Genomic DNA, 12,865 nt, shown 5'->3' on the forward strand with positions numbered 1-12,865 from the left:
AGGAATTTGGCTAAAATCCCGTGATCTCGGGTCTGTGCCCCGAGTGCAATTTCTTGGGCCATTTCCAATAAACCTGCCAAATTTTGGCTCATTCCGATACCGTTGCGACAAATGACAAAATTGCCCTTTGTGCGGTTTTTCTTTGTTAATTTTCTGTCCAGCACTCTTCAACCTGACATAATTAACACGAAAATTAATTATTCGGAGGCCTAAATGAAGGAATTTGGCTAAAATCCCGTGATCCCGGGTCTGTGCCATTAGTCCAATTTCTGGGGCCGTTTCCAATCAACCTGCCAAATTTCAACCCATTCCGACACCGTCACGACGAATGATAAAATTGCCCCTGGTGCGGTTTTGCTTTGTTAGTTTTCTGTCCAACACTTCTTCAACCTGACATAATTAATACATAAATTAATTATTCGGGGGCCTAAACGAAGGAGTTTGGCTAAAATCTCGAGATCTCAAGTCGTTGACCTGAGCCCAATTTCTCGGCCCGTTTCCAATCACCTTGCTAAATTTCAGCCCATTCCGACACCGTCGCGACAAATGACAAAATTGCCCCTGGTGCGATTTTACGTTGTTAATTTTTTGTCCAACACTTATTCAACCTGACATAATTAATACGAAAATTAATTATTCGGAGGCCTAAACGAAGGAATTTGGCTAAAATCCCGAGTTCTCGGGTCTCTGCCTTGAGTCCAATTTCTCGAGCCGTTTCCCATCACCCTGCCAAATTTCGGCCCAATCCGACGCCGTCGCGACAAATGACAACATTGCCCTGGTAAGGTTTTGCTTTGTTAATTTTCTGTCCAACACTTCCTCAACTTGACATAGTTAATAAGGAAATTAATTATTCGGAGGCCAAAACAAAGGAATTTGGCTAAAATCCCGTGATCTCGTGTCTGTGCCCCGAGTCCAATTTCTCGGGCCGTTCCCAATCAACCTGTCAACTTTCGGCCCATTCCGACACCGTCGCGACAAATGACAAAATTGCCCCTAGTGCGGTTTTACGTTGTTAATTTTCCGTCCAACACTTACTCAACCTGACATAATTAATACGAAAATTAATTATTCGGAGGCCTAAAGGAAGGATTTTGGCTAAAATCTCGAGTTCTCGGGTCTCTTCCTCGAGTCCAATTTCTCGGGCCGTTTCCAATCAACCTGCCTAATTTCGGCCCATTGCTACACCGTCGCGACAAATGACAAAATTGCCTCTGGTGCGATTTTGCTTTGTTAATTTTCTGCCCAACACTTCTTCAACTTGACATAATTAGTACTTAAATTAATTATTCAGAGGTCTAAACGAAGGAATTTGGCTAAAATCCCGTGATCCCGTGTCCGTGCCCCAAGTCCAATTTCTCGGGCCCTTTCCAATCAACCTGCCAAATTTCGGCCCATTCCGACATCATCGCGACAAATGACAAAATTGCCCCTGGTGTAGTTTTTCTTTGTTAATTTTCTGTCCAACACTTCTTCAACCTGACATATTTAATACAAAAATTAATTATTCAGAGGCCTTAACGAAGAAATTTTTGGCTAAAATCCCATGATCTCGGGACTGTGCTCCGAAATCCAATTTCTCGGGCCGTTTCCAATCAACCTGCAAAATTCTGGCTCATTCCGACACCGTCACGACAAATGATGAAATTGCCCTTGGTACGGTTTTTCTTTGTTAATTTTCTGTCCAATACTCCTTCAGCCTGTCATAATTAATACGAAAATTAATTATTTGGAGGCCTAAACGAAGGAATTTGGCTAAAATCTCGCGATCTGTGCCCCGAGTCCAATTTCTCGGGCCGTTTCAAATCAACCTACAGAATTTCGAAACATTTGACACCATCGCGACAAATGATAAAATTGGCCCTAGTGCAGTATTGCGTTGTTAATTTTATATCCAACACTTCTTCAACCTGACATAATTAATATGGAATTAATTATTAGGAGGCCAAAACGAAGGATTTTGGCTCAAATCTTGAGATCTCCAGTCTCTGCCCCGAATCCAATTTCGCAGGCCTTTTCCAATCAACCTGCCAAATTACGGCCCATTCTAACCCTGTCGCGACAAATGACAAAATTGCCCTAGTTGCGATTTTTCTTTGTTAATTTTCTGTCCAACACTTCTTCAACCTAATATAATTAATACGAAAATTAATTATTCGGAGGCTTAAACAAAGTGATTTGGCTAAAATCCCATGATCCCGGGTTTGTGCCCCGAGTCCAATTTCTCGGGCCGTTTCCAATCAACCTGCCAAATTTTGATTCATTCCGACACCGTCGCGACAAATGACAAAATTGCCCCTGGTGCGATTTTTCTTTATTAATTTTCTGTCGAACACTCTTCAACCTGACATAATTAATACAGAAATTAATTATTCGGAGGCCTAAACGAAGGAATTTGGCTAAAATCCCGTGATCCTGGGTCTGTGCCACGAGTCCAATTTCTCGGGTCGTTTCCAATCAACCTGCCAAATTTCGGCCCATTCCGACACCGTCGTGACAAATGACAAAATTACCCCTGGTGCGGTTTTGCTTTGTTAATTTTGTGTCAAACAATTCTTCAACCTGACATAATTAAAACAAAAATTAATTATTCGGAGGCCTAAACGAAGGAATTTGGCTAAAATACTTAGATCTCAAGTCCTCAACCTGAGTCCATTTTTCTTGGGCAGTTTCCAATCAACCTTCCAAATTTCGACCCATTTCGACACCGTCGCGACAAATGACAAAAATGTCCCCAGTGCGATTTTGCGTTGTTAATTTTCTGTCCAACGCTTATTCAACCAGACATAATTAATGCGGAAATTAATTACTCGAAGGCCTAAACGAAGGAATTTGGCTAAAATCCTGAGTTCTTGGGTCTTTGCCTCGAGTCGAATTTCTTGGGCCATTTCCAATCTACCTACCAAATTTCGGCCCATTCCGACACCATCGCGAGAAATGACAAAATTACCCCTTGTGCTATTTTTCTTTTTTAATTTTCTGTCCAACACTTCTTCAGCCTGACATAATTAAAAAGGAAATTAATGATTGGGAGGCCTAAATGAAAGAATTTGGCTAAAATCCTGCGATCCTGGGTCTGTGCCCGGAGTCCAATTTCTTGGACCATTTCCAATCAACCTGTCAAATTTCGGCCCATTACGACACCGTCGCTACAAATGACAAAATTGCCCCAAGTACGGTTTTGGTTTGTTAATTTTCTATCAAACCCTTCTTCAACCTGACATAATTAAGACAGAAATTAATTATTCACAGGCCTAAACGAAGGAATTTGGCTAAAATCCCGAGATCTCGGGTCTCTGCCTCGAGTCCAATTTCTCGAGCTGTTTCCAATCGACCTACTTTCATCCATTCCGACACTGTCGCGACAAATGACAAAATTGCCCCTGGTGCGGTTTTACTTTGTTAATTTTCTGTCCGACACTTCTTCAACCTAACATAATTAATACGGAAATTAATTATTCGGAGGTCTAAATGAAGGAGTTTTGGCTAAAATCCCGTGATCCCGAGTTTGTGCCCCAAGTCCAATTTCTCGGGCCGTTTCCAATCAACCTGCCAAATTTCGACCCATTTCGACATCGTGACGACAAATGACAAAATCGCCGCTGGTGCGATTTTTCTTTGTTAATTTTTTGCCCAAAACTTCTTCAACCTGACATAATTAATACTTAAATTAATTATTCGAAGGCCTAAAAGAAGGAATTTGGCTAAAATCCCGTGATCCCGTGTTTGTGCCTCGAGTCCAATTTCTCGGGTCGTTTCCAGTCAATCTGCCAAATTTCGGCCCATTCCGACACCGTCGCGACAAATGACAAAATTACCCCTGGTGTGGTTTTGTTTTGTTAGTTTTCTATACAACACTTCTTCAACCTGACATAATTAATACGAAAATTAATTAATCGGAGGGCTAAACAAAGGAATTTGGCTAAAATCCCGTGATCTCAGGTCTGTGCCTCGAGTCCAATTTCTCGGACCGTTTCCATTCAACCTGCCAAATTTCGGACCATTCCGACATAGTCGCGGCAAATGACAAAATTGCCCCTGGTGCAATTTTTCTTCGTTGATTTTCTGTCCAACACTTCTTTAACCTGACATAATTAATGCGAAAATTAATTATTCGGAGGCCTAAACGAAGGAATTAGGCTAAAATCTCGATATCTCGAGTCCTTAACCCGAGTCCAATTTCTCGGGCCGTTTCCAATCGACCTGCCAAATTTCGGTCCATTCCGACACCGTCGCGACAAATGACAAATTGCCCCTGGTGCGGTGCTGCTTTGTTAATTTTCTGTCCAACACTTCTTCAACCTGACATAATTAATAAGGAAATTATTTATTTCGAGTCCTAAACGAAGGAATTTGGCTAAAATCCCATGATCCCGGGTCTGTGCCACGAGTCCAATTTCTCGGGCCGTTTCAAAAAAACCAGCCAAATTTCAGCTCATTCCGACGCCATCGCGACAAATGACAAAATTGCCCCTGGTGCGGTTTTTCTTTGTTAATTTTTTGTCAAACACTTCTTCAAACTGACATAATTGGTACAGAAATTAATTATTCGGAGGCCTAGACGACGGAATTTGGCTAAAATCCCGAGATCTCAGGTCTTTGACCTGAGTCCAATTTCTCGGGCCATTTCCAATCAACTTGCCAAATTTCTTCCCATTCCGACACAATCGTGACAAATGATAAAATTGCTCCTGGTGCTGTTTTGCGTTGATAATTTTCTGTCCAACACTTATTCAACCTGACATAATTAATACGAAAATTAATTATTCAGAGGCCTAAACAAAGGAATTTGGATAAAATCTCGAGTTCTCGGGTCTCTGCCACGAGTCTAATTTCTTGGGCCGTCTCCAATCAACCTGCCAAATTTCAGCCCAATCCGACACCATCGCTACAAATGACAAAATTGTCCCTGGTACGATTTTGCTTTGTTATTTTTCTGTCCATCACATCTTCAACCTGACATAGTTAACAAGGAAATTAATTATCCGGAGGCCTAAATAATGGAATTTGGCTAAAATCCCGTGATCCTGGGTCTGTGCCCAAGTCCAATTTATCGGGCTGTTTCCAATAAACCTACCAAACTTCGGCCCATTCCGACACCATCGAGATAAATGACAAAATTGGCCCTGGTGCAGTTTTTCTTTGTTAATTTTCTGTGCAAAACTTCTTCAACCTGACATAATTAATACGAAAATTAATTATTCGGAGGCCAAAACGAAGAAATTTGGGTAAAATCCGGAGATCTCGAGTCTTTGCCCTGAGTCCAATTTCTCGGGCTGTTTCTAATCAAACTGCCAAATTTCGGCCCATTCCGCCATCGTCGTGAGAAATGACGAAATTGCCCCTGCTACGATTTTTCTTTGTTAATTTTCTGTCCAATACTTCTTCAACTTGACATAATTAGTATGGAAATTAATTATTCGGAGGCCTAAACGAAGGATTTTGGCTAAAATCCCATGTCCCGGGTCTTTGACCCGGATCCAATTTCTTTGGCCGTTTCCGATCAACCTGCCAAATTTCGGCCCATTCCGACACCGTCGCGACAAATGACGAAATTGCCCTTGGTGCGGTTTTACGTTATTAATTTTCTGTCCAACAGTTCTTCAACCTGACATAATTAATACGAAAATTAATTATTCGGAGGCCTAAATGAAGAAATTTGGCTAAAATCCCGAGATCTCGAATCTTTGACCCGAGTCCAATTTTTCGGGCCGTTTCCAATCAACCTGCCACATTTCGGCCCATTTCGATACCGTCGAGACAAATGGCAATTTGCCCCTGGTGCGGTTTTTGGTTGTTAATTTTCTGTCCAACACTTCCTCAACCTGACATAATTAATAAGGAAATTAATGATTCGGAGGCCTAAACAAAAGAATTTTGCTAAAATTTGTGATCTAGGGTCCGTGCCCCGAGTCCAATTTCTCGAGCCTTTTCCAATCAACCTGCCAAATTTCGGCCCATTGCGACACCGTCGCGACAAATGATAAAATTCCCCTGGTGCGGTTTTGATTTGTTAATTTTCTGTCAAACACTTCCTCAGCCTGACATAATTAATACAGAAATTAATTATTTAGAGGCCTAAATGAAGGAATTTGGCTAAAATCCCGAGATCTTGGGACTTTGACCCGAGTCCAATTTCCCAGGTCGTTTCCAATCAACCTGCCAAATTTCGGCCCATTTTGACATCATCGCGACAAATGACAAAATTGCCTCTGGTGCGGTTTTTCTTTGTTAACTTTCTGTCCAACACTTCTTCAACCCGACATAATTAATACTGAAATTAATTATTCGGTGGCCTTAACGAAGGGCTAAAATCCCGAGTACCTGGGTCTCTGCCTCGAGTCCAATTTCTCGGGCCGTTTCCAATCAACCTGCCAAATTTCAGTCCAATCCGACACCGTTGCGACAAATGACAAAATTGTCTATGGTACGGTTTTGCTTTGTTAATTTTTTGTCCAACACTTCTTCTATCTGACATAGTTAATAAGGAAATTAATTATTCGGAGGCCAAGACAAAGGAATTTGGCTAAAATCCCATGATCTCGGGTCTGTGCGCCGAATCCGATTTCTCGAGCTATTTCACATCAACCCGCCGAACTTTGGCCCATTCCGACATCGTCGCGACAAATGACAAAATTGGCCCTGGTGCCGTTTGCTTTGTTAATTTTCTGTCCAACACTTCTTCTACCTGACATAATTAATAAGGAAATTAATTATTCGGAGGCCCAAACGAAGGAATTTGGCTAAAATCCCGAGACTCGGGTCTTTTCCCCGAGTCCAATTTCTCGGGCCATTTCCAATCAAACTGCCAAATTTCGGCCGATTTCGCCATCATCCCGACAAATGACGAAATTGCCCCTGGTACGATTTTTCTTTGTTAATTTTCTGTCCAACACTTCTTCAACCAGATATAATTAATTCGAAAAATAATTATTCAGAGTCCTAAGCGAAGGAATTTTGGTAAAACCCCGTGATCCCAGGTTTGAGCCTCGGGTCCAATTTCTCTGGCCGTTTCCAATCAACCTGCCAAATTTCGGCCCATTCCGACACCGTCGCGACAAATGACAAAATTGCCCCCGGTGCGGTTTTACGTTGTTAATTTTATGTTCAACATTTCTTCAACCTGATATAATTAATACGAAAATTAATTATTCGTAGGCCTAAATAAAGGAATTTGGCTAAAATCCCGAGATCTCAGATCTTTGACCCGAGTCCAATTTTTCGGGCCGTTTCCAATCAACCTCCCAAATTTTAGCCCATTACGACATCGTTGCGACAGATGACAAATTTGCCACAGGTACGGTTTTTCTTTGTTAATTTTCTGTCCGACACTTCTTCAACCTGACATAATTATTACGGAAATTAATTATTCGGAGGCCTAAACGAAGGAATTTGGCTAAAATCCCGAGTTCTTGGGTCTCTACCTCGAGTCCAATTTCTCGAGCCATTCCAATCAACCTACCAAATTTCAGCCCAATTCGACACCGTCTTGACAAATGACAAAATTGCCCGTGATGTGGTTTTTCTTTGTTAATTTTCTATCCGACACGTCTTCAACCTGACATAATTAATACGAAAATTAATTATTCGGAGGCTTAAACAAAGGAATTTTCCAAAAATCTCGTGATCCCGAGTCTGTGCCCCGAGTCCAATTTCTCTGGCCGTTTCCAATCAACCTGGCAAATTTCGGCCCGTTCCGACCCAGTCGGGACAAATGACAAAATTGCCCTTGGTGCGATTTTTGTTTATTAATTTTCTGTCAAACACTTCTTCAACCTAACATAATTAATACGGAAATTAATTATTCGGAGGCCTAAATGAAGGAATTTGACCAAAAATCCCATGATCCCGGGTCTGTGCCCCTAGTCCAATTTCTCGGGCCGTTTCTAATCAGCCTGCCAAATTTCGGCCCGTTCCGACCCCGTCGTGACAAATGACAAAATTGCCCCAGTTGCGGTTTTTCTTTGTTAAATTTCTGTCCAACACTTCGTCAACCAGACGTAATTAATACGGAAATTAATTATTCGGAGGCCTAAACCAAGGAATTTGGCTAAAATCCCATGATCCCGGGTCTGTTCCCAGAGTCCAATTTCTTGGGTCGTTTCCAATCAACCTGTCAAATTTCGGCCCATTCCGACACCGTCGCGACAAATGAGAAATTGCCCCTGGTACAGTTTTGCATTGTTAATTTTCTGTCCAACGCTTCTTCAACCTGACATAATTAATAAGAAGTTAATTATTCGGAAGCCTAAACGAAGGAATTTGGCTAAAATCCCCTGATCCCGGGTCGGTACCTCGAGCCCAATTTCTCTGGCCGTTTCCAATAACCTGTCAAATTTCGGGCCATTCCGACACCGCCGTGACAAATGACAAAATTACCCCTGGTGCGGTGTTGCTTTGTTAATTTTCTGTCCACACTTCTTCAATCTAACATAATTAATACGAAAATTAATTATTCGGAGGCCTAAACGAAGTAATTTGGCTAAAATCCCTAGATCTCAAGTCCTCAACCTGAGCCCAATTTCTCGGGCCATTTCCAATCAACCCGCCAAATCTCAACCCATTTCGACACCATCGCAACAAATGACAAAAATGCCCCCAGTGCGATTTTGTGTTGTTAATTTTCTTTCCAACACTTATTCAACTTGACATAATTAATACGAAAATTAATTACTCAGAGGCCTAAACGAAGGAATTTGGCTAAAATCCTAAGTTCTTGGATCTCTGCCTCGAGTCGAATTTCTCGACCGTTTCCAATCAAGATTCCAAAATTCGGCCCATTCCGAGACCATCGCGACAAATGATAAAATTACCCCTTGTGCTATTTTTTTTGTTAATTTTCTATCCAACACTTCTTCAGCCTGACATAATTAAAACGGAAATTAATGATTCGGAGGCCTAAACAAAAGAATTTGGCTAAAATCCTGCGATCCTGGGTCTATGCCCCGAGTCCATTTTCTTGGACCATTTCCAATCAACCTGTCAACTTTCGGCCCATTGCGACACCGTCGCGACAAATGACAAAATTGCCCATAGTGCGGTTTTGCTTTGTTAATTTTCTATCAAACACTTCTTCAACCTGACATAATTAAGACAGAAATTAATTATTCGTAGGCCAAAACGAAAGAATTTAGCTAAAATCCCGAGATCCCGGGTCTCTGACTCGAGTCCAATTTCTCGGGCCGTTTCCAATCAACCTACCAAATTTTGATCCATTCTGACACCGTCGCGACAAATGACAAAATTGCCCCTGGTGCGGTTTTACTTTGTTAATTTTCTGTCCGACACTTCTTCAACGTGACATAATTAATACGGAAATTAATTATTCGGAGGCCTAAATGAAGGAATTTGGATAAAATCCCGTGATCCCGAGTTTGTGCCCTGAGTCCAATTTCTCGGGCCGTTTCCAATCAACCTGCCGAATTTCGTTTCCAATCAACCTGCCAAATTTCGATCCATTCCGACATCGTCGCGACAAATGACAAAATTGCCCCCGGTGCAATTTTGCTTTGTTAATTTTCTGCCCAACACTTCTTCAACTTGACATAATTAATACTTAAATTAATTATTCGGAAGCCTAAACGAAGGAATTTGGCAAAAATCCCGTGATCCCGTGTCTGTGCCCCGAGTCCAATTTCTCGGGCCATTTCCAATCAATCTGTCAAATTTCGGCCCATTCCGACACCGTGGCGACAAATGACAAAATTGCCCCTAGTACGGTATTGCTTTGTTAATTTTCTGTCAAACACTTCTTCAACTTGACGTAATTAATACGAAAATTAATTAATCGGAGGCCTAAACGAAGGAATTTGGCTAAAATCCTATGATCTCGGGTCTGTACCCCGAGTCCAATTTCTCGAGCCGTTTCCATTCAACCTGCCAAATTTCGGACCATTCCAACACAGTCGCGGCAAATGACAAAATTGCCCCTGGTGCTGTTTTTCTTCGTTAATTTTCTGTCCAACGCTTCTTCAACCTGACATAATTAATACAAAAATTAATTATTCGTAGACCTAAACGAAGGAATTCGGCTAAAATCTTGAGATCTTGAGTCCTTAACACGAGTCCAATTTCTCGGGCCATTTCCAATCGACCTACCAAATTTCAGCCCATTCCGACACCGTCGCAACAAATGACAAAATTGCCCCTGGTGCGGTGTTGCTTTGTTAATTTTCTGTCCAACACTTCTTCAACCTGACATAATTAATAAGGAAATTAATTATTTCGAGTCCTAAACGAAGGAATTTGGCTAAAATCCCGTGATCCCGGGTTTGTGCCACGAGTCCAATTTCTCGGGCCGTTTCAAATCAACCTGCCAAATTTCAGCCCATTCCGACACCGTCACGACAAATGACAAAATTGCCCCTGGTGCCATTTTTCTTTGTTAATTTTGAGTCAAACACTTCTTTAAACTGACATAATTAATACAGAAATTAATTATTCGGAGGCCTAAGCGATGGAATTTGGCTAAAATTCCGAGATCTCAAGTCATTGACCTGAGTCCAATTTCTCGGGCCGTTTCCAATCAACTTGCCAAATTTCTTCCCATTCCTACACCGTCGCGACAAATGACAAAATTGCTCCTGGTGCTGTTTTGCGTTGTTAATTTTCTGTCCAACACTTATTCAACCTGACATAATTAATACGAAAATTAATTATTCGGAGGCCAAAATGAAGGAATTTGGCTAAAATCTCGGGTTCTCGGGTCTCTGCCACGAGTCTAATTTCTAGATCCGTTTCCAATCAACATGCCAAATTTCGGCCCAATCCGACACCGTCGCTACAAATGACAAAATTGTCCCTGGTATGATTTTGCTTTGTTAATTTTCTGTCCAACACATCTTCAACCTGACATAGTTAATAAGGAAATTAATTATTCGGAGGCCTAAATAAAGGAATTTGGCTAAAATCCCGTGATCCCAAGTCTGTGCCCGAGTCTAATTCATCGGGCTATTTCCAATAAACCTACCAAACTTTGGCCCATTGCGACACCGCCGTGACGAATGAAAAAATTGGCCCTGGTTAGGTTTTTCTTTGTTAATTTTTTGTGTAAAACTTCTTCAACCTGACATAATTAATACGGAAATTAATTATTCGAAGGCCAAAATGAAGCAATTTGGCTAAAATCCCGAGATCTCGAGTCTTTACCCCGAGTCCAATTTCTTGGGCCGTTTCCAATCAAACTGCCAAATTTCGGTCCATTCCGACACTGTCGCGACAAATGAAACAATTGCCCCTGGTGTGATTTTGCGTTGTTAATTTTCTGTCCAACACTTCTTCAACCTGACATAATTAATACAGAAATTAATTATTCAGAGGCCTAAATGAGGAAATTTGGCTAAAATCCCGAGATCTCGGATCTTTGACCCGAGTCCAATTTTTCGGGCCATTTCCAATCAACCTGCCGCATTTCGGTCCATTCTGACACCGTCGCGACAAATGACAATTTGCCCCTAGTGCGATTTTTGGTTGTTAATTTTCTGTCCAGCATTCTTCTTGCTGACATAATTATTTCAAAAATTAATTATTTGGAGGCCTAAACGAAGGAATTTGGCTAAACTCCCATGATCCCAAGTCTTTGCCCCAAGTTCGATTTCTTGGGCCATTTCCAATCAACCTACCAAAATTTGGCCCAGTCCGACACTGTCACGAAAAATGACAAAATTTCCCCTGGTGCGGTTCTTCTTTGTTAATTTTCTGTCCAACACTTCTTAAACCTGACATAATTAACTCGGAAATTAATTATTCGGAGGCTTAAACGAAGAAATTTGGCTAAAATCCCTTGATCTCGGGATTGTGCCTCGAGTCCGAATTCTCGGGCAAAATTGCCCATGGTGCATTTTTCTTTGTTAATTTTCTGTTCAACATTTCTTCAGCCTGACATAATTAATACGAAAATTAATTATTCAGAAGCCTAAACCAAGGAATTTGGCTAAAATTCCGTGATCCCGGGTCTGTTCTCCAAGTCCAATTTCTTGGGCCGTTTCCAATCAACCTGCCAAATTTCGGCCCATTCCGACACCATCGCGACAAATGACAAAATTGCCCCTGGTACGGTATTGCGTTGTTAATTTTATATCCAACACTTCTTCAACCAGACATAATAAATACGAAAATTAATTATTAGGTGGCCAAAACGAAGGAATTTGGCTAAAATCCCGAGATCTCCAGTCTTTGCCTTGAGTCCAAATTCGCGGGCCGTTTCCAATCAACCTGCCAAATTTCGGCCCAGTCCGACACCGTCGCGGCAAATGACAAAATTACCCCTGGTGCGATTTTTCTTTGTTAATTTTCTGTCCAACACTTCTTCAACCTGACATAATTAATATCGAAATTAATTATTTGGAGGTTTAAGCGAAGGAATTTGGCTAAAATTCCGTGATCCCAGGCCTGTGCCCGGAGTCCAATTTCTAGGACCGTTTCCAATCAACATGCCAAATTTTGGCTCATTCCGACACCGTCGCGACAAATGACGAAATTGTCCCTGGTGCGGTTTTTCTTTGTTAATTTTCTGTCCATCACTCTTCAACCTAACATAATTAATACGGAAGAATTTGGTTAAAATCCCGTGATCCGAGCCTGTGCCACGAGTCCTATTTTTCTGGCCGTTTCCAAACAACCTGCCATATTTCGGCCCATTCCGACATCGTCGCAACAAATGACAAAATTGCCCCTGGTGCGATTTTTCTTTGTTAATTTTGTGTCAAACACTTCTTCAACCCGGCATAATAAATGCAGAAATTAATTATTCGAAGGCCTAAACGAAGGAATTAGCCTAAAATCCTGATATCTCAGTTCATTGACCTGAGTCCAATTTCTCGAGCCGTTTCCAATCACCCTGGCAAATTTCGGCCAATTTCGACCC

The sequence above is a fragment of the Olea europaea genome, unplaced genomic scaffold, assembly GCF_002742605.1.
Source record: "Olea europaea var. sylvestris unplaced genomic scaffold, O_europaea_v1 scaffold111, whole genome shotgun sequence".
Taxonomy (NCBI): domain Eukaryota; kingdom Viridiplantae; phylum Streptophyta; class Magnoliopsida; order Lamiales; family Oleaceae; genus Olea; species Olea europaea.